This window comes from Paroedura picta, chromosome 7 (genome assembly GCF_049243985.1).
Source record: "Paroedura picta isolate Pp20150507F chromosome 7, Ppicta_v3.0, whole genome shotgun sequence".
NCBI classification, from domain to species: Eukaryota; Metazoa; Chordata; class Lepidosauria; order Squamata; family Gekkonidae; genus Paroedura; species Paroedura picta.
In genome coordinates, this window is record NC_135375.1 from 90,553,580 (window position 1) to 90,576,783 (window position 23,204).

The following is a 23,204-nucleotide window of genomic DNA, read 5'->3' on the forward strand; positions in this document are numbered from 1 at the left end:
ACAATTAAACAGAACTTACTAACTGTAGATAACCAAAGATATAATCATCATAGCTAATAAAACAAAGATAGCTCACATTGACCTGTACATGTCATTGATTGATGTTTGCTTACAATTAATCTTGCATAGATTAGGAATTGCCCTAGTCTATTGGTTTATTTATAAATCCACCATTCTCAGTCTCAAGGCAGATTACAGAGTATGGGGGGTGTAATTATACCATATAGGATGCCAGATGGATAATGCAATAGGACTAAGAATAATGCAATAAGACTAGGAATTCAAAATGGCAGTGAAGTGTCCAGGCCAGCATAGTGTGAGCAATGCAGAATGTGAAGTTACAAAGGTATAGTCAATATTGTTGCCACTTCCAACTCCCATATGAAACTACCTTTCTGGACCATTCTGTCCTACTGCACATCAATTCCATTACAAAAATGCTCTATTTCTGGACTACTCTGCCTACTATAGATCAATTCCATTACAAAAATGCTGTCTTAAACATATCTGTTTTGCACATTCTGCAGAATGATAGCACTGTGGGGTCTTTCCTTCAAATGATGCCTCTTTCCATATCATGCTAGCTAATGAACATGATTGGTTCATCTACAGGATATAATTACAATCTTGATTATCTGCCATTTTGCCTCATATCATGCTCTATGGTCAATCCTTTATAATGAGGTAAATTCAGGCACATCTGCAAAAATGGACAGCACCATATAATGTGCACAGCATGCCTATTAAAGACTGTGTTTGACAGCCATTAACTGAATAAGGTCAAAAGCAATATTAGCACAAATATTAGATATAGTACCTACCTAGTGTTTTGTTACAGCTTCCTCTGCACCCACTATTCACAGTCAAGCAAGCTCACTGAGGGCTAGAAAGCAGTCAATCCTGGATGAGGGGAGCTAGATGAGATGAATAGAGATTAGCCCCTCTTTGATAAACCTAGCTGGCCTGTCAGTGCAACATCAGCATAGGCCCAATGGGTTTTAAGTGTTTAAGGGGTAAGCAGGATAGATTAGGTATTCTGTCAGTGCTCCTTCTTCTAAACAGATCCCCTCCTGAAACAACAGAGGTCATCTCAGAACCGGCAATGAAGACCTTAATGCATTCAGCATTTGGAAACTTCAATTTCCATACCACGGTGCCTTCACTGTTGCAGCTCAGGATTCCACAACCTACATGATTCCACAATCTACCTATATGTTTGATATGGCTATCCCCCAAAATCACTGTTCCCTGTACGCTCCGCAGGTCACATTCTAGAAAGCACGAATGAATGATTTCCCCTCAAAGGTCTTAGAGGGAAGATTCCACCATATCCCATACCATGCGAGACTCTGTACGTGTGGTTCTGGTTGCACTGACTCTGTCTCACACATTTTGTTAGATTGCCCCTTATATGAGCAGTGTCGGGATGACAGCTTTGTTGCTTTGCTGGGAAACAAGCCTTCTGTAAGTAAATCTATGACCTTGCAATTTCTGCTCTCTGACAAAGACCCAGAGATAACCATTTTAGTTGCCAGAGTTTTAACTAAGATGCTTTTATAATATGCTGCCTACCTTGTATTTTATCTTTTATAGTTTATTTAATCATTTTAAGATCTGTTTGGTTATGTAACCCCATTTTATTATTTTGTTGAAATTTTAAACCCTATTTTTATATGTCTTATATATTTTATGCCAATAAAAGGTTACTGACTGACTGACTGACTGATTTCGTTTTGGCCACCTCAGGTACCTTAATCATTTGTTGTTTCATGTATTCTGGCATTTATGCAGACGTATCTGGCTACTTGGGGCACTTGTTATTCAATGGAGTCTTTTGTAGGATAAGTTAAACTCCACGCAAAAGATTTGATCAGCTTTCTATCATATTAACACTTAACTATTCAGTGTTGCTGAGGTATACAAAAAGTGTGCTGTTGAATACTACATGAGAGAGAAAACCATTTTGCAGCATCTGGAAGCACAATAAAATGTATCTGCTTAGCAACATATCTACCCAATTGCCTAACACAAAAGGCACGATGGGGATGTAGGCAGAGCGCAAAGTACAACTGTCCCGATTCTGTGCTGGATCTGCCACCTCTTTGACCCCTGTACCTAGCATACCTAGTCTCACCTCTTGTCCAACACCATTAAAATTATTCTAAATACCAAGAGTCTTGACTCAGACGGAATACGAGTTATTCTGCCCAGCCCTGAGTTCTACCAATGTGCTTTTGTATGCTTTTAATAGTTTTTAAGACATTATGAACCTGTTAGGTATTTTGGTGGCACTGATGAGGGCAAAAAGGTAGGATAATTTTTTTTTTTGTAAATGAATAGATTAAAATATAGAATTTGGACTTGTGGCCTTCAAAAACAGATCTAGAAAAGCAATCTGTGAACCAACCCTGAATACTTTCCATCCTGGGATAGGAGTATCTTCCAATGCTGAGAAAACTTTCATTAGTCCCATTGATTTTATTCATGGCACCAAATCCTCCGTGCCAGAGGACCTAGGCCCTCGAAACACTGTGGAATGCAAACACTCAGCACCAGGAAGGATAGGATATGGCTGCTGTTTCTACAGGTGTTTTTTACTGAGATGACACTTCTGAGAGATTTTACACAGGTGATTAATAGCATAGACAGGTGCATAATGAGCCTTCCACTCCAGGAAGGTGTCTAATTGAAGCTGGTGTGTGGAGGGGGGGAGAAGGTAATGGGTACATTCAAGAAGAATTAGCTTGTCAAGGGAAATGAGGAGCTATTAAATATGGTAGTGCTCATGAAACTTGGTTGTAAATTGCATTCATAATTGTCCGCGTTATGCAACTGAGTTTCATCAAAGGAATGAAACCCAAAAGGCGCTTGTGTGTCAATTCACTTTTTTTCCTAGTCATCAACTTGTTGACTGCATTTTAATCATCTCTGAAGTAGAGAAAGAAAAAGCTGACTGTCTAAGCTGTGTGTGCAACCATCCAGCCCACACACGCCATAAAAGACACCTGTGCTGTGGGGAAAAGAGTCACGTTAGGTCAAGGTTTCCAACAGCATGGTGACCGACTGTGAAGGCAGAGGAAGACAGTCCAAAAAGGGGGAGACAGATGAGAAGAAGCCAAAACTCCCATGGGTAGCCTACAGTCCCAAAGCACAATTGGGCTGTGAATCTGAAACTGGGGACAAAAACTAGTGAGTTACCATAGACTGAGAGCTCAGTAGGATTGCTAGCTCTGATTTGGGATGTGCCAGGAGATTTTGGAGGTGGATTCTGGAGAGAGTGGTGTTGGGAGAGGGGAGGGGCCACAACAGTACAATGCCAAAGAGTGAGTCCACTCACCAAAGCAGCCAGTTTCTTCAGGGGAAGGTGGGATATAAAGTTTAAAGACCAACATTCAATTTTGGTCAACAGTATAGGCTACAAAGTTTTATCTGCAGTGAGAGAAAGATCTATACTCTGATTTATGCAGATCTATACTCTGAATATGCAATGATAATATGCTGACCAAAACCCAGCCGAGATTTACCTTGGCTGAATATTGATGTAGGGGAGGGCTTGCTTGGAGGGAGAGGTGACCACCCAGAGGCTCTCTAGTGTGCATGCTGCCAGAACACAGTACACACAACATAAGAGCAGGGTGAATCGCCAAGTGTGTGGGTCTCACACTCTTCGCTAGGACTGCCGTGGGAGCTGCTTGCCTCCTACCCACCCAATGTTGTTGTATACAGACTTGTTTCAGGGTTTTGAGGCGGAAGCTTTGTTCAATAACTGTCACAGCAGTGGGTTTGCATGGGATGTTGGCAGGGAATCCAGTGTGCGATCGGACTCCCTGGGGTTTAGGGCAGCATGTATACAAGAACAGCTTACCCAGCTGGGAGGCCAGGACCTCATTCGCCAGATGGCTGAGGGGCAGTCAAATTAGATTGGCACCTGGTGGCGCCCCCGCAGAGGTTGCTTCCCTTAGTGGCAGACTTCAGTAGGCTAGGGGATCTGCTCTCCCGGCTGGGAACGGTGTGGGTCCCCGGGGCTCCTCTGGACTCCGTGGGTTGTCGGTACAGTCTGCTAGGTCAGGCTCCCTCTTACATGCTGTACCAACCCTCCCATCTGGGGGTAATAAAGCTGTGGCCTTGTTTACCCAACATTGGTTTCATGTCTTATTCCAGCACATGATGCCCTCATGCAAGTCAATATAATGTCTGTGGAGTAAAGGGCCATGTTTTTCCTCATCTCTAGGATTCTGCTCTATTGTAACAAAGCACACTCTCCCAGCTCCATGCCTGACTATTCTGTCTCTCTCCCATGGGAACTGAAACATACACTTCTTATTCATAATCACCATCTCCATCATGGGATACATTCATCTTAGTCTGAACCACAGGCCGGATCAATGAGATTGACCAACATGTCTTTTGTTTCCTGTAAGATATTTTCAGAATTCCAGGAAAAGCAGTACAACTGGCAAGCACAGGCAACAGTCCTCGAACCCTAACTCAACTGATATCCCATCTCCTCCTCCTCCTTCATCCAACATACCCCAAGCACAGTCATCCAATCTCGTATAACACCTTATAATTCTGTCTATCATATGTCACATACACCAACAAGATCTCGTTACCAAAACAGTGCAATTTGGACAGAAATTAAAGTTTTGCTTCCAAGTATATCAATAAAAGGTTTAACACCATTCTGTATATTTTAATTGCACATTTTGATTAGAAAGGCATTATGTTGCCCATCAAAAAGTGCACATGGACAGGGAAAATGTCAGCTCCTTGTTTTTATACCCTGATGCAGAATTTCTGTGACCTATAAAGTCCAAGATTCCATGATTCATTTCCACTACTTGGTTTTGGTGTCATTTTGATTAGCAGTGTGGTTTAATATTTCTTGCCATGTGTGAGACCAAATATACCAGGGTTTCTTAAAAGCCTAATAATGTAACATGCTTCTTCATAGGGCTGCCAGCCTCCAGGTGGGGTATTTAATTCTGGAATTATAACAAGTGTTCTCCAGGGCCTATTCTGCACACAATAGATAATGCACTTTTGATGCACTTTTGAATTAGATTTTCCTATTCTGCACAGGAAAATCCAAATGCCAAAGCACATTGAAAGTGCATTATCCTATGTGTGCAGAATGGGCACAGGTTACAGAGAACAGTTTCCTTGAAGGCAATGGGAGCTCTAGGGGGCAGACTCTACAGCATAGATTCAAGGCAAAACCCCTCTCCAAATTCTCCCCTCCTTAGACACCATCCCCAAAACCCCTGGAATTTCTCAGGTCAGAGTTAGCAACCCTATCCATCATACAAGCTTAATTTCAACAGCTCTACATTCAACATCTGGTTGATTTTATAGGCTTCTCTGTGCATGTTTTTTTTTCCATAGCATCAAAATGAATTTGGTTATCTATTCTCCAGCTTTTAAAGAAAGTAAGCCGTGTGAATTTCACAAGCCAGATAAGCAACGACACAGGGATATTTCCTTTTTAGATGTTACATACTTCTTTATATAAATGTTGCAGCTTGTCTGAAGCACCTGCAGGGCCAAGGCTTCAAAGGGTATGTCTCTTTTAAGGGCATATAAACCTTGCACATATGTTTATTTGTTCTTGTGAGATGTGCAAAGCGCACACAATAACAAGAATTTCCAGTGACAGCAATGATCAAGCCATAAACTTTGTCTTCCTCTAATGCAGGGGTGTTATGCTTTTAATATTGATTTTTATATAGTCAAATGGTTCTCTTTGATTGAATTACTTTGAACATCTGGGCACTAAAACCCTTTTGCAAGTCATGTAAGCCAAGCAATTATTATGAATTGCAGTCTATACAGATGGAGGGATTCAACCAGTAGGTGGTCTTTTCCCATTGAGCTCAGCAGGGAAATACAAGAAAATTGGGTGTATTAACATCCCACAAAAAAAAAAAAGACCCTTCCTTGTTTTTTCCCACAATCAATATTCCCAGTACACATGTTTGGAACTGTTTTAAAGCAATCTATTTTCTATTTGTATTCAGGGACATTTAAAAATCTGGATTATGATAACATTTTTTAAATTGAAAAATTCTGGGTTCCATACATTAGTAACCAAATGGATCAGACTACATAGAAGTAAAGAAAAGGAACAAGTCCCACAAGTCTTTATATTATTGAGAAGTGGGTGGCAGAATGGAAACAGATGCAACAACTTTGCTTCCTCTGCCTAATTGGACCCTGAAACTCGCAAAGATAGTGCCAGGTCTTCCTGAGGCCAGGCCTAGTGAACCTTCAAGAAAATCACCAGACGTTCATTTCCAGTGTGAAATGATGATTTTATGCAGCAGTATCACTAGGCATTTTCCCCAGACTATGCTCTCTGAGGGGTCTCCAGATAGTTTGCCTGTTATTTTAAAAAAAATGAGAAGTGCACGTTCACATAACATTTTTTGCTGGTTTTGGGCTTTCAGGGTACCATGTAAAGCAGTGTTTCTCAACCTGGGGGTCGGGACCACTTTGGGGGTCGAATGAACCTTTCACAGGGGTCACGGCAGGGCAAGCAGCTTGGCTGGAGGGGGTGCCATCAACACAACAGCCTTGCAGGGTAGATTGAGATAGAGCTTGTGTCTGTGGAGCAGAGGAAAAGAGCGAGATCGGCATGGTGGGATGAGAGGCAGAGGTGAACTGAGAAACCCCTGGAAAAAAACAATTTATATACAATCATGAACAATAGATCTTCACACCATTGGTCAGTTTCGGTTTAATTTCTGTGAAAGAACACTTGCATAATTTTATGGTTAGGAGTCACCACAGCATGAGGAACTGGATTGAAGGGTCGTGGCATTAAGAACGTTGAGAATCACTGATGTAAAGGGACAATTTTGTCATCTTTCTTAAAGACACTAATACCCAAGAATCATTTATTTGGACTCACACTCCATTTGTAGGTGAGGGTTGCTGGCAATGTCTGGCAACCAGCAGAATGGAGGGTGGAGGGTGCACCCCTTGATGGAGAGTGGAGGGTGCACCCCTTGATGGAGGGTGCAATGTTGAGCGTCACATCACTTCCAGTAAGTAACCAGAAATGACATAGGTAATTCTAAGACTAGTAGCAAATTCTGTTTTAAAACCATAAGAGTTTCCAGTAATTTGTAGAGCTACCAGGAAGTGAGAATGGGTAGCTCTAGGAATCGCTGGAAACGCTATGATGTTTTTAAAAAATTATCTGTGCCACAATGGGAACTGTGGGAAATCCCCTATCCCAACTGGGGGGCCTTGTTGTAGATCTTCAGAGCCTAGTAAAGTGGATCCACTCCACCCATCACCCATACAAAGATCCTGACTGGAGATCTGCGAACTGTTCTTACTTTTATAACATGCATACTTCCTTGAGGGAAGCTGTATGAATCCATCCTTTCACACATATATTAGGAACGGATCACAGAGATGTATTTGCTTCTAAGTGCTCCCGGTCATGCTTGAAGCTATTCTTACAATGTGAATTCATCACACATGTTGAGAACACATATGTGAAAAAATGGCCATTACAAAGGAGATTCCAGCCATTTGTTTGTTGTCTGTGCCCTTACATGACCAGTCCAGGGCATCAACACCAGCCCAGTATGTTGTGTTGCATTTTTACATATGTGTTTATATTTTGTAAATCGTTTTGAATCCCTGGTATTAGAGAAAAGTGTACTGTAAAATTTCAAATAAAGCTTTTCCCATTATTATAAGAATATTAATAAAATGTTTTCTAAAGGAAATATTTGAGGCAAAGGAATGGATTCCTTCTACAACAAAATACTCCCAAGGGTTGAAAAATAATGTTATAAACTAAAAAATTTTCTCACACATCCCTGTCACTGTGAATATTAATACAGGTTTGTATTTCCTATGCTATAAATGTCAATCATGTTCCTGGCTTCTTGCCCAATCTCAGTACTGTCAGGCATCTGGATCTGGCGAATAAATTCTCTCAGAGTAAGGAAAGTTGACAAAATGTGGGACTAGAAATGCCTTTGACTTGGGATGAAGAAAGGATAATTCTAAGGTTCCTGCTTAGGCAAACCAAACAAGCTGTCCAAGTGTGCAGCTGAGAAGACGGGGCCGAGCGGCAAGGATCCAAGGTATAATCAGTGGGATCTGAGTCCTGATCCAGATGAGCACCCTGGGCCCAGCCAGGCTGACACTTTGCCCTTTATGCCAGCATCTACCCTGACAACTTCAGCACCCCAGCCCAGCCTGGAAGGCCTGCTGGAGCACAAGATGTAGCGCCACCGGTTTGACTTGACAGCTCCCTGCCAGAGCACCTGGTTCATGGCGTGCTGTCAAAGTAGATGGGGCCCTGGTGAGAGCACTTCAACAGACGGTGCCTGAGGCCGCTGGTGCGGCCCTTTGGTTCTCTACCAGCAGTAGCACTTAAGGGAGGGTGGATTTCAAGCCTCCTTGTGGGTGCAACCTCACTTTAACCCTCCCTGTCACTTTGGACTATGATTCCTGCCTTGACCCTGCTTCAGTGAAGCTCTGCCTGACTGCTTACCACTGCCTGACCCATTTTTCAGCTCCTGGACCTTAGCTTCTGACCTGATTAAGCTCTCGACCTCGGCTTGTAACCTGACTACCCCTTGGCTATGGCCCTTGGACTGTGTACTGCTCAGCTGGCAAAACTCGGACTGGACTTGACCAAGCAACTGGAAAATGATTTGGGCTCAGTCACACAGCCGAGGGTGTAGTAAGTTGGACTTCTGCTCGGTGCGCCTGAGTATGGCCGCACACAAAGCCTTTTTGATGAAACAAAAAACAGCTTCTAGTGGGCAAAGAAAAAACAAAACTTCTGGAGGGGGACCTCATTCTAGCTGTGCATCTGGTCTTACCACTTATATTATTTTCTCTTTTTTAAGCTCTGCCTTCAGGAAACCTTTTCCAGATTAACTGATCTAGTAAGGGACCCCTTCACATTAAAAGCCACTTGTCGTGTGGCTGATGGTTCAGATGATGGTTGTGTGTGTGTGCGTTCTATGACACATGCTCAGCTCATTTGAAGACCTGCCTCTTATTTCCTTGAAACTCCTTTTCTTTCACCCCCAAGTCCGAAATTCTAAAGTGATCTCAAAATATTGCTCTAGCTAGAAGGAATTCTTTAGAAATTAAAACACATGCTGACCTCTTCAGCCATCCTCTGCCATTGGAGACATTTTGCCAGCTTTATCAACATTATTTTTTGCTTCTTTCAATATTCTACTTTTGTCTGAGTAGGAGTCTCCTAATATTGTTTGATTTTTTTTCTTTCTGGCACAATTTGGCGGTAGATCTGGATTCCTACTACTGGGGATTCCATTGGAAGCAGGCCAGATAACTTCATATTTATATCATCAAATGCCAAATAAATGAAGATCCCTTTCTTTGACCAGATGTAATATTTTACCCTCAACAATCATTTTAGGAAGATTTCGAAAATGAGAATATTCAGACAGATACTGCCCATGCATAGCAAACAACATTGAAACTATTTTGCATGCTTTTTTTAAACTGTCCCTTCTACACAAATATTTGTATAATATACAATATTCTCTTAAATAAGACAGGACTTCCTGATCCTTTAAAGCAGTGCTTCTCAACCTGGGGGTTGGGACCCCTTTGGGGGTCAAATGACCCTTTCACAGGAGTCATAGCAGGCAAGCAGCTTGGCCGGGGGGGGGGGCTTCACCACTGCTGCTGCTCCTCCTGCAGTCACCCACATTCGGCCACCAGGTGCTCCAGCAGCGCCTCCAGTGCAGTCTCCCACCAGGTGCTCCAGGTAGTACTGCGTCTTGGCAGCCTCGGGCTCCAGACTGTGGTGGTGCAGCTACTGCAGTTGTGCGCCCAGCCTCTCTAGGCATGCCCGCTCACCACCTGGAACCCAGGGCCGCTGAACTGCGCCATCACCTGGAACACAGTTTCAATTTACTTTCTGTGAAAGAACACTTGCATAATTCTGTGGTTGGAGGTCACCACAACATGAGGAACTGTATAAAAGGGTCACAGCATTAGGAAGGTTGAGACCCACTGCTTTAAAGGTTTCTTTCCTTTTGAGTAATAACAACTCTGAAAAAAACAGAAATTGTGACTAAATTTTTGCAGTGTGCCATGAAGTTGTACCAGGAAAACTATTAGGAACAACTTGTAGCATTTTTATTATTTTTTATTTATTCTGGGAACTTTGTCTTCATTCTGTCATTTTATTCAACTTTGACCTTATCATCTTTTTATCCTAATTTTATTGTGTCAGTTTTATAGGCCAAGAAAGGATGTCTGAATTCTGATTCCTACCATTAGAAAATGAAAAAAAAAATGTTGAATCTTTCACCACTACCTGACATGACCTAAGATTCAAAGTAGGGCTTTTCCTGTTATATCAGCATAAAAAAACGTCACAGACTAATCTGCAACGGCCAACCTTTTAAGAAGCAAGGTGTTATACCTGGTAGAAACTGGTTTAGAAATTATGGGCTGTTTGTGGAAAGGCTGATTCACTTCTTCAAAAACCAACAAGAATCTTCTTCTAGAAACAGTGACTCAGGTGTGATGAGGGACACAGCCTTGCCTAGAAGGGAAAGTAACCAAACAGGCAAACATATATTGATCCTTTAGCATACCACAAGAATTAAAAGGACTATATTCATACATAACTGAAGAGTCACATATGAGTGATCCCTAACCTCTGGCGCCATGGAAAGGGGGAGGAAAGTTTGTTATGAAAGTATCCTACAGTTGAACAGAGTTATACTGATGAGAGACACCATGTTATACCAAAGTTCAGGTTAAAAGAAATAATTCATTAACAGAAACTGATTCCACAAAGATCAATGATATTCTGGTCATATATTTACTGGAGAACAATGCAAACTAACAAAAACTTTGTAGAGAGGTTGACAACAGTGCACTTTTTGTTATGCAACACACATGCCGGCTGGCCCAAGGTTTTCACTGTATTAAGTAAAACATGCCTTTATTCCCAATTCAATAGATATTTTCAGTTATAAAAGATTCTATTTTAATATTTTTAAAAAATTCAACATCTAATTTGGCACCCCTTAAAGCCAGGTGCCATAGGAGACCACCTAGTTCACCTACAAAGACAGCATTGCCCAGAATAGATTCACAAAGCTAGAAGATATTACAAAAGAGCTGGTTCAACAAATGCAAATCAGAATCAGACTCTCTGGTTTTTCTTCAGATCGCATAAACAAATGTAAATGTTCTATCTCCAAAATCTCTATTTTGGAATACTTAGGACTATAGAGTAATAATTATAGTAAAATAATTTACCCATCAAGTGAAATTATGTTTGTCAGAGTGACTGATAACTTATGGAGTATACGTTTGTGTATATTGGTGAATTTGCCATTCCTGGCTCCATACTGGCACTGACGGTGGCATGTCAAGATTATGGTTCTCTTTGCCTGGAACTAATCCTAGCATTTTGGAGGAGATTTAACAAACTAGTGTTTCATTCACACATCTGAATGTTGACAGGGCAGAATCTTAAAGTTTTTACAGATATAGGTGCATGAAGGAGACCAACAATGCCTGACTGCCCCTTCATCTCCTGTGCCTCCTATATTTCTGCTACAATCACAGTTCATGACCCCATAATGGTCCCCTCCACATTTTTCCACACTGAGGCAATTTTCCCTCAAATATAAGCTTCTGTTCCTTCACTGACTGAGCCATCCAAGTAATGTGGTTTCTTTATTGAAATTAATAAAGCTGGCTGTCCCACCCTGTCCCTGAAAGATAATTTGGCTTTTAACTCAGCCCTGGAACATCAAGGAAAGGTGTAAGAGCCCCCTTTACCAAAACTCCTTCAAAATGGCACTTGAGACATTGTTAAAGTCAAACAAAATAAAAGATTTTATTAAACACACGTGGAAATGTTGGGTGGAATGGGGAGGTGAAAAATTCAAGATTTTTAAATACAGGCTATTGAGAGTTTTAGATGCTTATTTTGTTAGTTTTTATTAGTTGAGAGGCTTTTGTATCCGAATCTCCTCTCCTTTTAAATACCAATTGCCCTCTCAATCCTGAGGTCTCAAAAGCAGTATTCTTTCACACCAGACCAGGAGAATCCTCAGAGCTTCGTATTCTCTCACTAGAATATATATATCCACATACCTGTGACCTGACTGGGAGTCTCAGTCTACTACCCCAAAATCACTGTGCCAAATATTATTCCCACTTCTGCTATCTGTGTAGAACTGCTTCCAGCTTAGGCAGAACCTACTCTTCAGTCAAAATTCAAATGAGTAGCCATGTTGGTCTGAAGTAGCACAATAAAATCAGAGTCCAGAGGCACCTTTAAGACCAACAAAGATTTATTCAAGGTGTGAGCTTTCTGTCTGAGGAAGAGTGCTTGCACCTTGAATAAATCTTTGTTGGTCTTAAAGGTGCTACTGCACTCTGATTTTAGTCAAAATTGTGTTTCTAACTAACATCTCCTCAGATATTCAACAGTTAAGGTACAAAATGGTCTTCTCTCAGTGGAAGCCTCTATCAGAATCTCAGTTCTCTCAGCATATAGCTCTCATAGGACTTCTCTCTCAGCTATTGCTGGCCAGTTAGAGTGCTTGGAACAGCCTGTCCTTCAAGCTCTTTTCCTTTGTAATGGTTTGACATGTCACGTTTGGGTTCTTTGATGCGTAAGCACTTTGAGGCTTGCTTTTAAAGTGCTGTCCATTGCAGGCCCATAATCCTTCTGCACACACAACAGAGTTGAATAGTCTTAAATGAAATCCAGATAGCAGAATGGGCATGTTCTCATATATGTGACTGAAGAATATTTGGAGAAGCCATATTGTAGGTGACCTCCATTTTCTGATTTGAAGGGTGATTACCGGAACCAAGACAGTTTGATTTATGGTGTCCTCCCTGTAAGCGCTGGCTAGCTTACTGCAAGATTTTAGTGTGGAGATATTTTCTTTTTGCCATGCGGTAGGCACTTCTAGGCGATGTCAGATTCAATTTTTATGAGGACATCCTCTTTGCTGCTTTTCAATATGTATTGATTTAGGATTCCCCTCCCCATTGATTTTGGTTTCCCTGTAGATTTAGTATTGAGATTGATTTTTAAATATGTATAATGCTTGGGGAAGGCTACTATGCTACAAAGCAAGCTATAAAAATGTAATGAATGAAATAATGAATGAATTCATAAATAAAATGATAACTTCCAGTCTGCTGCTATAATTTAATAGTTATCATTGAAGCATTGAACACTAAGAGACCTGGACATCACCTATAGAACAAGACCATCAACAAAAAGGAACAATTAGATGCTTAAATTAAGCCTGCATTGCTATGAGAACTGGTGTCTACCTGGATATCTTCCACTTCTATTATTATAATTAGAAACCAGTTGCAAAGAATACAGCTGACAGGGATGCATTTTGTAGAGATTTGCCCCCCACACACACATACTATTTACTGGAACATACAACATAGGTTAGGCTGAGAGAGATGGACTGTCCCAAGGATACCCAGTAAGCTTCCTTGATAAAGTAGGGATTCAAACATTGGTCTCCCAGAAATTTTCCTTTCCTTTTTGGAGCTCCTATGATCAGATAGTCCTGAGCAATGACTAAAAGGAGAATTCACATTATTTATTAAAAGTAAATATGTTAGGCAGAAATTTGATGGCAAGTTGGTTAGTTCAGGGCATTGTCTAGCATTATATTAATAATAATAATAATAATAATAATAATAATAATAATAATAATAATAATAATAATAATAATAATAATAATAATAATAATAATAAATGAGATCCAGAAGTTTCTAAACCAGTAAAACAACCTGACAATATTCCAATATTTTGTGAGTCGGGGGAATCAATTTGGCCGAAGCCGAAAAAGGGTCATTTGTGTGATTCAGATTTGGCCTAAATCGGTTTGGCCCAAATCAGAAACTGTATGAATCTTTGTCTGTGTGTGTGTGCATGCACATGCTTAATGTGTACTAGGGATAACAGGTGAACTTCCCAGCAAATCTGAAGACAAGGGTTGGTTTTCCCAGGCCAGTCAAACATTGTGAGGTGGGTGTGGACTCCCTTGGTGCTGAACATCTTCAGCCAATTTATTGGGGAGAGGGAACTGAGGTGAAGCTTGACATCTTAAGGCACAGATTTGTTCACAGATGAGGGGAAACAAGGCCTCAGGCTGGAAACATTAGCATCCAGCTGACTTACCACAGCTGAGACCAACCTAAAAAATAAATGCTTAAATGTGCAAAGCAGCTATTAATGAACTTGAGGTTTGATTTCTAATGTTTGATTTCTCATGTCATCGTTTTGCATTTCATGGGAAATCTGGAACTCCAGGCCAAACTACACAATTTGGCTTTTACTAAGCTGAGTAGAGGTACCCTGGACCTACCTTGCTGTGGACTTGAGCCATATCAGCCCCTTTGGACTTCTAAAAGCTGAAACTGCTGTGAAGGCTGCAGGAACAGTGAGTTGGGTCAGGATTGCCCAGACTTGATTAGGTAAAAATTGTATCACAGTTTGGCCTTAAATTCTGTCCTTCTCCCCAGGTGACAGCAGCAGAAAATCACAAAAACAATCAGTATGTTTCCAGAAAGGGAGAGGTTTCGTAAATATATTTTTATGCTGTTTGAAATGGTTATTTTCACGGTCAAATATGAACCATCTGAAACTCCAGCATACTATTGGTAACGAAATCTCTTGAATGTGTATGAAACTTCCTCCAAGTGAAATATTAATGGTCTTAAACATAGAAAAAGAGGCTATAACAGCCAAACTGGAAACTGCAGCATATGACATAAGTATAGGTCCAGCTGAATTTAATACGAACTGCTCCCACTTTTATTATTTTAAATTATGGCATGTTGTAAATGGAGCATCTGCGGGTACTATCAAAATATACAGTAATATTACGAATTTTATGTCTACATATTCATCCAATTTATGACTCAAAGTGGTGAAGGAAACTACAATTACCATGAGGCAAACTGATCCTAAAACAAATTGATTCAAAGGCAGAGTGCCCCTTCGGCGCTGAATCAGACATCCACAAGGCATATAGTTAGAGAGATACCTTATGCCTACAGTCAAGGTGAAACATTAATTTTTGTGTATCCTTAAGAACGCTGAAAGTACCAGACAGGGAGGTGACAGCAGCGAGAGGGGGACTTGCCCAATCAGCTTTGAGCAGGATCAACCACACAAGATCGCACATAACTGGCTTTTTAAAGCAGAATCAATGGCGTTTCAACTCAGGCAAACAATTGGAACATTAAAGCTACACTGATGGCAACTTTTAAGGTAAGACGGTGAACTCATGGGAGAGCACCCTTGGTTTCAGCCTCAACCTGTGAAGACAAAAAAGTGCAGCAAGGAAGAGGACAGGATGGACATTCCCTTCCTGACTTGCCAGTTTCTTACCTGCAGAAAAGGTTCCCCTAAACACTCAATTACTCCTCCCCATAGCCTGATATTAGCCCTGAACAGCTGCTTTCTCTCCATTTCCCTGATCTGGCCAAGCTCTGCTTCTTGCAGGTATTGTTCCTGGTGTTTATTTCCTCTATACCAAGCTTTTTTCCCCTCTCAACCCGCCCACACACAAGAATGTGCTCTATGTGCTCAATGTGACAACATGACGGCTTCCCAAGCTCGCCTCCAGTGTTGGTGTGGCCTGCCAAGAAGAAAATACCTTTCCCCCACATGACTCGCTTCCTCCTTTGCAAGAGCCGGGCTTAATTGCAGGCTGCATCTGGCCTTTACGCAGCCCCAGCGATTAACAAGAGTAAGTCCTGGCTTGAGATTCTGCCTCCAGGGCCCGTATCAATTATCATCTGGCACCCACTAGTCTTGCCAACTTTAAAGAAAATGTTTGTCTCTCCAAACGCATCCACACTAAATCACTTTCTTTAAGGGGGGGGGGGAGGCACTGTTGTTTCCGCCATCTACTTTGCCATGGTAACTCCTTTTACTATCATGCCTACTCGTCATAAAAAGTAGACATTCTAGGAGTAATCCTTACAATGCAATTGCATAATGGGATCCTTGCAACATTAAGTCTGCAGCTTACATTACTCAAAGGACCAGACTTAAGAGCCAATGACCTAAACTAGCTTGGGGATCTGCTGACCCCCATGCTTTGGCCCTTTGGGTTAGCTGAAAGTTTTAAAATTGAATTTTAAAATGGTTCAAATCTGAATAGTCCATGTGAAGCCCGATATTCATTTATGAGAGTTAGTAATTATTAGCCTGGATAGCCTCGTCAGATCTTTGAAACTAAGCAGAGTCGGCTCTGAGCATGGTGGAGTGGCTAAGAGTGGTGGACACAGAGGCAGGCAATGGCAAACCACCTCTGAATATCTCTTGCCTAGGAAATCCCACAGGATACCATTAGTCAGTTGTGATTTGATGGGGGGGGGGGATCTGTCCTATTGTTTTCAGTTGGGCTTGAGCACAACCCATTTCTTCAGGGCGGATAGTTCTGCCCATACTTTGAAATACAGTTCGAATTGTTGTAGCAGGAATGGAATAGGAAGAAGAAGAGCTGAGCTTTTGTAACCCAAAGGAGTCTCAAAGCGGCTTACAAACACCTTTCCCTTCCTCTCCTCACAATAGTCACCCTGTGAGGCAGCCGAGGCTGAGAGAGCTCTGAGAGAATGTGACTGGCTCAAGGTCATGCAGATGGCTGCGCGTGGAGGAGTGGGGAATGAAACCGGGCTCTCAAGATTTGAGGTCACCGCTCATAACCACTCCACCAAGCTGGCTCTCGAGAGTCAACATTCACTTATTCAGGTGAAATGCATTCACTGTTCACACACCAAACTTGGGCATAATCCCTGCTTCTGTTGAGCTGAGCATATCGTACAAACACCTCAATGGTTTGCTCACAGTTTAAGACAAGGAGCATCGCAAGTAGCTTTGCATCGAGCAGTGTTTGCGTTCAGCCTCGCAGGTAGCCCGGCAGTCACTCCTGACACATGATCACCATTTATTTGGATTTATACATGCCCCTGGAACATCGTGAACAGGCTATTTATCATTTGTTAACTATATTAGAGTATATGTGTCCCTTGTGCCCTTGTGCAGTTGGTGACATTCATCAGCCAGTTGGCACACGTTCAGAGTATACAGGATCAAACTACAACTCCCAGGTGGTAGTGCAAAAAAGTGTAGAAAGGAAAGCCACGCAGCTCCTCTACATCCAGGACCAAGACAACTAACAGCCAAACTAGACGTGACAGCTCACCCATAGCTTCACCATTTTACAGTGTTTTTTATATGATGTGAGGTCCCAATTCAGGACAGGGCTGTGGCGCAAAGCTCTTTCCCTCCTGCCCCCTGCTTTTTCAAGTGCCAAACCAGTCACTGGGGGTGTCTGGTACATGTGCCGCTATTTTGGCACTTGAAAGGGATGAGGACGGGGGAGAGTTCCATGCCAAAGGCCCATGCCGAATCAGGTCCTCGTGACATTTCAAAATCACTGTAAAATGGTGATAGTGAAATGGTGGTGGCCTCAAGTTTAACTGGGCTCAAAGAAAAGCACCTTTTTTTGGTAAATGAATGTGAGGAAATGGGACAACATGGTAAGATATGCATGCTCACAGCCTGAATGATTCAATCCTCATGAATTACAAGGGTACAAAAGAAAACTACCCAATTGCAATCTGAAAGATGATCATGCATTGCTGCTTGTACCATGAACCTTATATATTTACCGGAGGCTATATACTATTGCAAACATGCAAAAATCATGAGGACATTATCACAACATCCCCCCAGTCTGATATGACACTCATTGGTATACATCTTGTACAAACTAAAGCTGCATTCATACTAGTTATGAATTTGCCTTGCACTCTTAGGTGGTGAAACCAGTGGAGAATTCAGCCAGCTATAGACAATAACATGGATGGAATATGAACAAGGATTCAGATCTGAATAGGAAAAACAAACAAACAAACAAAAAACAACATTGCAGATCCAGTTTGGATAAAAGCTGTAATGCCCCCCAAAAGGAAGTATTTGGAGAAATAAGAGGTTTCACAAATCTCTACATATTTCATGAGAAGCATTAGAAACTCAGACTGTTCTGTTTAAGACCACTATCAGCTGCAGTGAAACAAAGCTTCAGAATATATCTTTTTACAAGAAAAAAATATATAGCAGAGTCTCTATGGAAACTTGCAGACACACCAGGCTTTTAAAGAGATTCGTTCCACTTTTAAACACATATATAGATACAGGCAGCACAGCTAATCAGACTGCTAGTAATGCAGGGAAACGCTGATCTGAATTCCCCTGTCAGGACATATTTGGACGGTATTTCTTAGTTTAAAAACAGCTCAATGGAATGTTTAAAAGGGCCATAAAACGAGTACAAAATTGCTAAAACAGTCCCCAAACCACAGTAGCGGTTTTGGCTCATTTCTGGTTATGATTGTGAAACCACTTCAGGTCAAATTGTACATGCCTGCACATCATATCACTCAGTGTCCTAAAATTTGATGTCCTACCACTCAGGGACTTGATGCACTAAAGTAATGGGCCGGTTCAATGGAAAAGGGATGGCCCCAATCCAGCAAAAGCTCTGTACCTAAGCGTCATTGAAACTGATAGGGCAAGTTAGCCACAATTAACATCAAGTCCATTAATCTACATGGACCTTAACGGTGACTAGCTTTCTTTGGACTGGAGCCACTGACCCAGGGTATTGTTGGAGAAAACATGATATAGCAACTTTGCTAATACTAAGCATGTACGGACTAGAATAGTACCGGGATGGGAGACCTGCTGGAAATTTTAGGAAACTAGCCTTGATGGAGGAAATTAAATTGAATTAATATACTAGTTACTTATTTGAATTAAATAATACCCTCCTTTTCTCCCCAGTGGGGACACAAAGTGACAGGCATTGTTCTTCCCTCCTCATTTTTATCCCTATAGCTATCAGCCTGTAACGGAGGGGAGGGTTAAGAGATCAACTGGCTCAAAGTCACCCAATGAACCCCCAAAGCAGAATGGGGGTTCAAAGCCAAGCTAACAACCTCCATTGTGAGAAGACTGACCTCATTTTATTGTACAATATGCAAGGTGAGACTGGATTCAGTTATCTCATGACAGTTCAATAATGAAAGCTATAAAACGCTGAGTAGAAAGTAAAACCTTCACCCCATTCCATGGAAGTGTCAGAGTACAGCACAGAAGATGGAAGGGCTTAACTCAACTTGTTTGCAAGCTCCAATGTGATATAAATATAGGTCTTCACATTCAAATTCTCTTTGAGAACATCTCTAACAGGATTGTGACTAGTCCAAGGTCACCCAGCTGGCTGCATGTGGGAGAGCAGGGACTCAAACCTGGATCTCCAGATGAGAAGCTGCCACTCTTATGCACTACACTAAGCAGGTAAAAAATGCAGCACAAAGAAATGACTTTCAGGATGACTCCTTGGGGTACATCTGCTAAATCATCTGGTTGGAATGAGCCCCTACAAGTTAAATTATCTAATGAGATGCAGATAGATGCCAAAATAATAATTTTCAAATATTTACAACTGACATTATTTGCAGATTTAGTAAATTAATTACATTAACGAACAAAGATTAATTATATTTGGATTTTATGTTGTTAACTTCTGAGAACCTCATCTCTTTTACACTCAGCAGGAAACTATAGTGGAGATAAACAGGACACACAGAGATTAAGGACTCTGCCATGGGAGCGGAATCTAATTTTGCCTAAGAATCTCCTGCTCTAGGGTCTTTTGTTTGAGAGCACAAATGCAGTTGGATCCGGTGATAGCTGTATTTATATTCTCTACACTTAAAAACTGAATGAGAAAGGTGTGAATTAGCTTTGCCAATATTTATTTATTTTTGAAATAGTGATGTGAAAGTAAAATTATTTAACAGTGAGTGAGCAATACAGTTAAACCTTGACAGGAGACAAGAACTGGCACCTCTGCTGGTAGGCAAGCCAGGCATGAAACCTCACTTCCCTGATCTTATCTTAATGCCTTGGAATTCCTTAGCTGGTTAGTCTGAGGATGAACACTTCAATTTTTATTTTTCGCAAAATTTAACAGCAACCTCTTGCAATGCAAAACCCACCTGTGCTATTCAACTAGCCTTACCAAAACCTTGTTTCTTTGCCAGTTTCTTAAACCTTTCCCTTGAGCTCAGTGGTAGAACATCTGCTTGGTTGAATCTCCAATTAAAAGGCAAAGGGACTACTGCCGGAGACCCTAGAGAGCTGCAGATAAACAATACTGGCCTTGATGGACCAAATGGTATAATTCAGTGAAAGGCAGCTTTACATGTACATGTATGATTTTGCTTCTAGCAGAATTCATTTATAGCTCTAGTGATAACAGCTCCACAACTTGTGTACCAAAGGATTTCACCGCTTCCATTTCATAGCAGGCATTAGCCAATTTTATCAACTTTTACCCATGGGGCAGGCCTAAAGTTGCCGACTCTGGGATTAGGGGGGGAGGGAGGAGCTTGATGAGGTGAAAGAACTCAGCAGGGATGGAATGTCATGGAGTCCCCCTGCCAAAGCTGATATGTTCAGCATGGACAGTGATCTGTGTTGTCTGGAGATTTTTCTGTAACTCTAAAAGATTTCCAGTTCCAACCGGAGGCTGACATCTCTAGCCAGGCCTCAGAATTTTGTTTGTGGCACTAGAACTCTAACTGGCAGTTAGTCTGTTCCAAAAAAAAAACAAAAAAAACAATGGTGCAAGTGTGTATCTGAACATGTTGTTTTCTTGTAAATAAAATTCCTCCCAGTGACTTTCTACAAAGTTTGACAAATACTTGGTAAATACCACTCAATTGGCTTCAAACAAGAGGAAAGGGAAACTGGTAATTGATATGAAATGCACAAAGGCAATTGTGTATTTAGGGTATGGTGTCTGGGCCCTGCATCCTGGGCAACATACTTGATGGAGGTACACTGGGAGCTGCGTGGGCAGTGAGAGTCAACCCAACCAGCCCATCCCAAGTAACACCCACCCTGATAGGTAGAGGATGGTTCGGCAGCACCCGTGCCAGCTGTGGACAGCCTAGCCCCCCAAGGCCATGGCTACACATTGAATGGAGCAATGCCTGACAGCTGCTGGGTGCAAACCCTTGCAGCCTTCCCTCTGGTATGGGTATTTGTATCCACCTTCCCACCTTCTTGATAGTGGGGACGAAGCAAGTGATTTACAACCTGAGGCACTGTGTGCATAATGGGTCAGTCTGACCTGAGAACTGTAACTCTGGACATCATCTAGCAAATAGCAGGATGGAGCTTTCAGAAAGAGACCAAAGACCATTGGCTGAGAGTGGGCAGAAGCCAAGACCCACCCCTATGCTGAAGTAGCTGCACAATAAGGGGGAGAATGTCAGCTTTATTCATTTATGATGATAGATCATTTGAGAAAGCAAGTATCTATTAAGCTCTCACCAAGGTGTCAAGGGACACTGTGCCCCTCTAATCCTTCTCTATGTTAACAGCCTCAAGAAGAACATTTTGGAATTTCTGTATGTCACAGACACAACAGGGGACAGGGTAAGAGAAAAATATGGATTTTTGGTGTCTAATATTTGTGGCCAGTTTCATAATAGGGATGCCAAAGTAGTGTAAGTAGTTCAAGGGGGGATCCTTGGTGCTTTTTGGACTTTGCTGTCTTACAACTGGAATCTTGTGGTGCTGCACACTTCAGACAGTTCTAGCCAAGTAAAGGGTTTCTTTTTTAAAAATCACATTCATTTTTGGTGAAGAGCAGAAAGCAGAGAAAGCACACATGCCACTATAAACCACCATGGCCTGCATTAAAATTCATGAGAGTTCATGGTGGTTTTCCCATTTGCAAATAATGCTTCACAATCCATGAACTAGCCAAAATGAATTTAATTCATCAACTAGTCCATGCCCATCCCTAATGACTGTTCATGACCTTTCTATTGTTTTAGTATATTTGGTTTTAATTTTGGTGCAATTAGCTGAGCACAGTTTTTATTTAATGTGATGCATCCTTCAATGGAAGACTGAAAGTGCTGAGAATGTTGGAGGTTGCTTGGTTGAGGAAAACAGAATGGCCATAAGATTAATTATGACTGGCATACTGTAAGAGTCATCTACCTACTTCAGTTAATGGAAAAGGAAAATGATGATTTACTCCTTGCACTCTTCACATTTCCTCAGGTTCTGTAGGTGTATGAAAATCAGGGGAAATGTATAGATAATAAATATACCATGGTGTTTGAAAAGATGAGGCTGAATATTGTAAAATGTGATTTTCAGAAAAGGATAAGTGAAATAACCAAGAAGTTGGAGCATCTACTGATGAGATCATGATAAAAAATTCAAAACTTTATTGTGTGTGGTTTTTAATGATTAAGAGACAGAGATTGGGTTTCATAGAGGTCTTTATAGGTAAAAGAGATGTCTATGTGACCTTGTATTTTTTAGGCTAGCCCAACCTCTACAGAAAGAGCCTCTTGTGGCGCAGAGTGGTAAGGCAGCTGTCTGAAAGCTTTGCCCATGAGGTTGGGAGTTCAATCCCAGCAGCCGGCTCAAGGTCGACTCAGCCTTCCATCCTTCCAAGGTCGGTAAAATGAGTACCCAGCTTGCTGGGGGGTAAATGGTAATGACTGGGGAAGGCACTGGCAAACCACCCCGTATTGAGTCTGCCATGAAAACGCTAGAGGGCGTCACCCCAAGGGTCAGACATGACTCGGTGCTTGCACAGGGGATACCTTTACCTTTACCTTTATCTTTAACCTCTACAGATCTGGGCTACTAAGCAGAGTTGGCCTTGGGTAATATTTGTATGGGAGATCATCAAGGCAGTCCAGGGTTGCTATGCAGAAACAGGGCATGGCAAACCATCTTTGCTTGTCTCTTGCTTAGATATCCATATTGGGTCACCACAAGTCATGACTAGACATCATTTTACATACAATTAAAGGTTCACGCCCCCTTCAAGGATCGCTGCCTTGTTGTGGCAAGGGGGCTTGCGTAGTTCAGTGAAGCTATGAGCTATACCGTGCAGGGCCACCCAAGACGGACAGGTCATAGCTGAGAGCTCTGACAAAAGGTGATCCACTGGAGAAGGCAATGGCAAACCACTCCAGTATCTTTGCCATGAAAACTCTATGGACAGTTCCAATAGGCATAACGATATGACGCCGGAAGATGAGCCCCTCAGGTCGGAAGGTGTCCA

General features: G+C 41.7%; 1 long non-coding RNA gene across 2 annotated transcripts in view; it reads right to left on the reverse strand.

The window, feature by feature from the left end:
• The window catches only part of LOC143841270 (uncharacterized), a 621,460-nt gene that overhangs the window by 25,978 nt on the left and 572,278 nt on the right, over window positions 1–23,204 (reverse strand). The gene's annotated exons all lie outside the window — the stretch shown is intronic.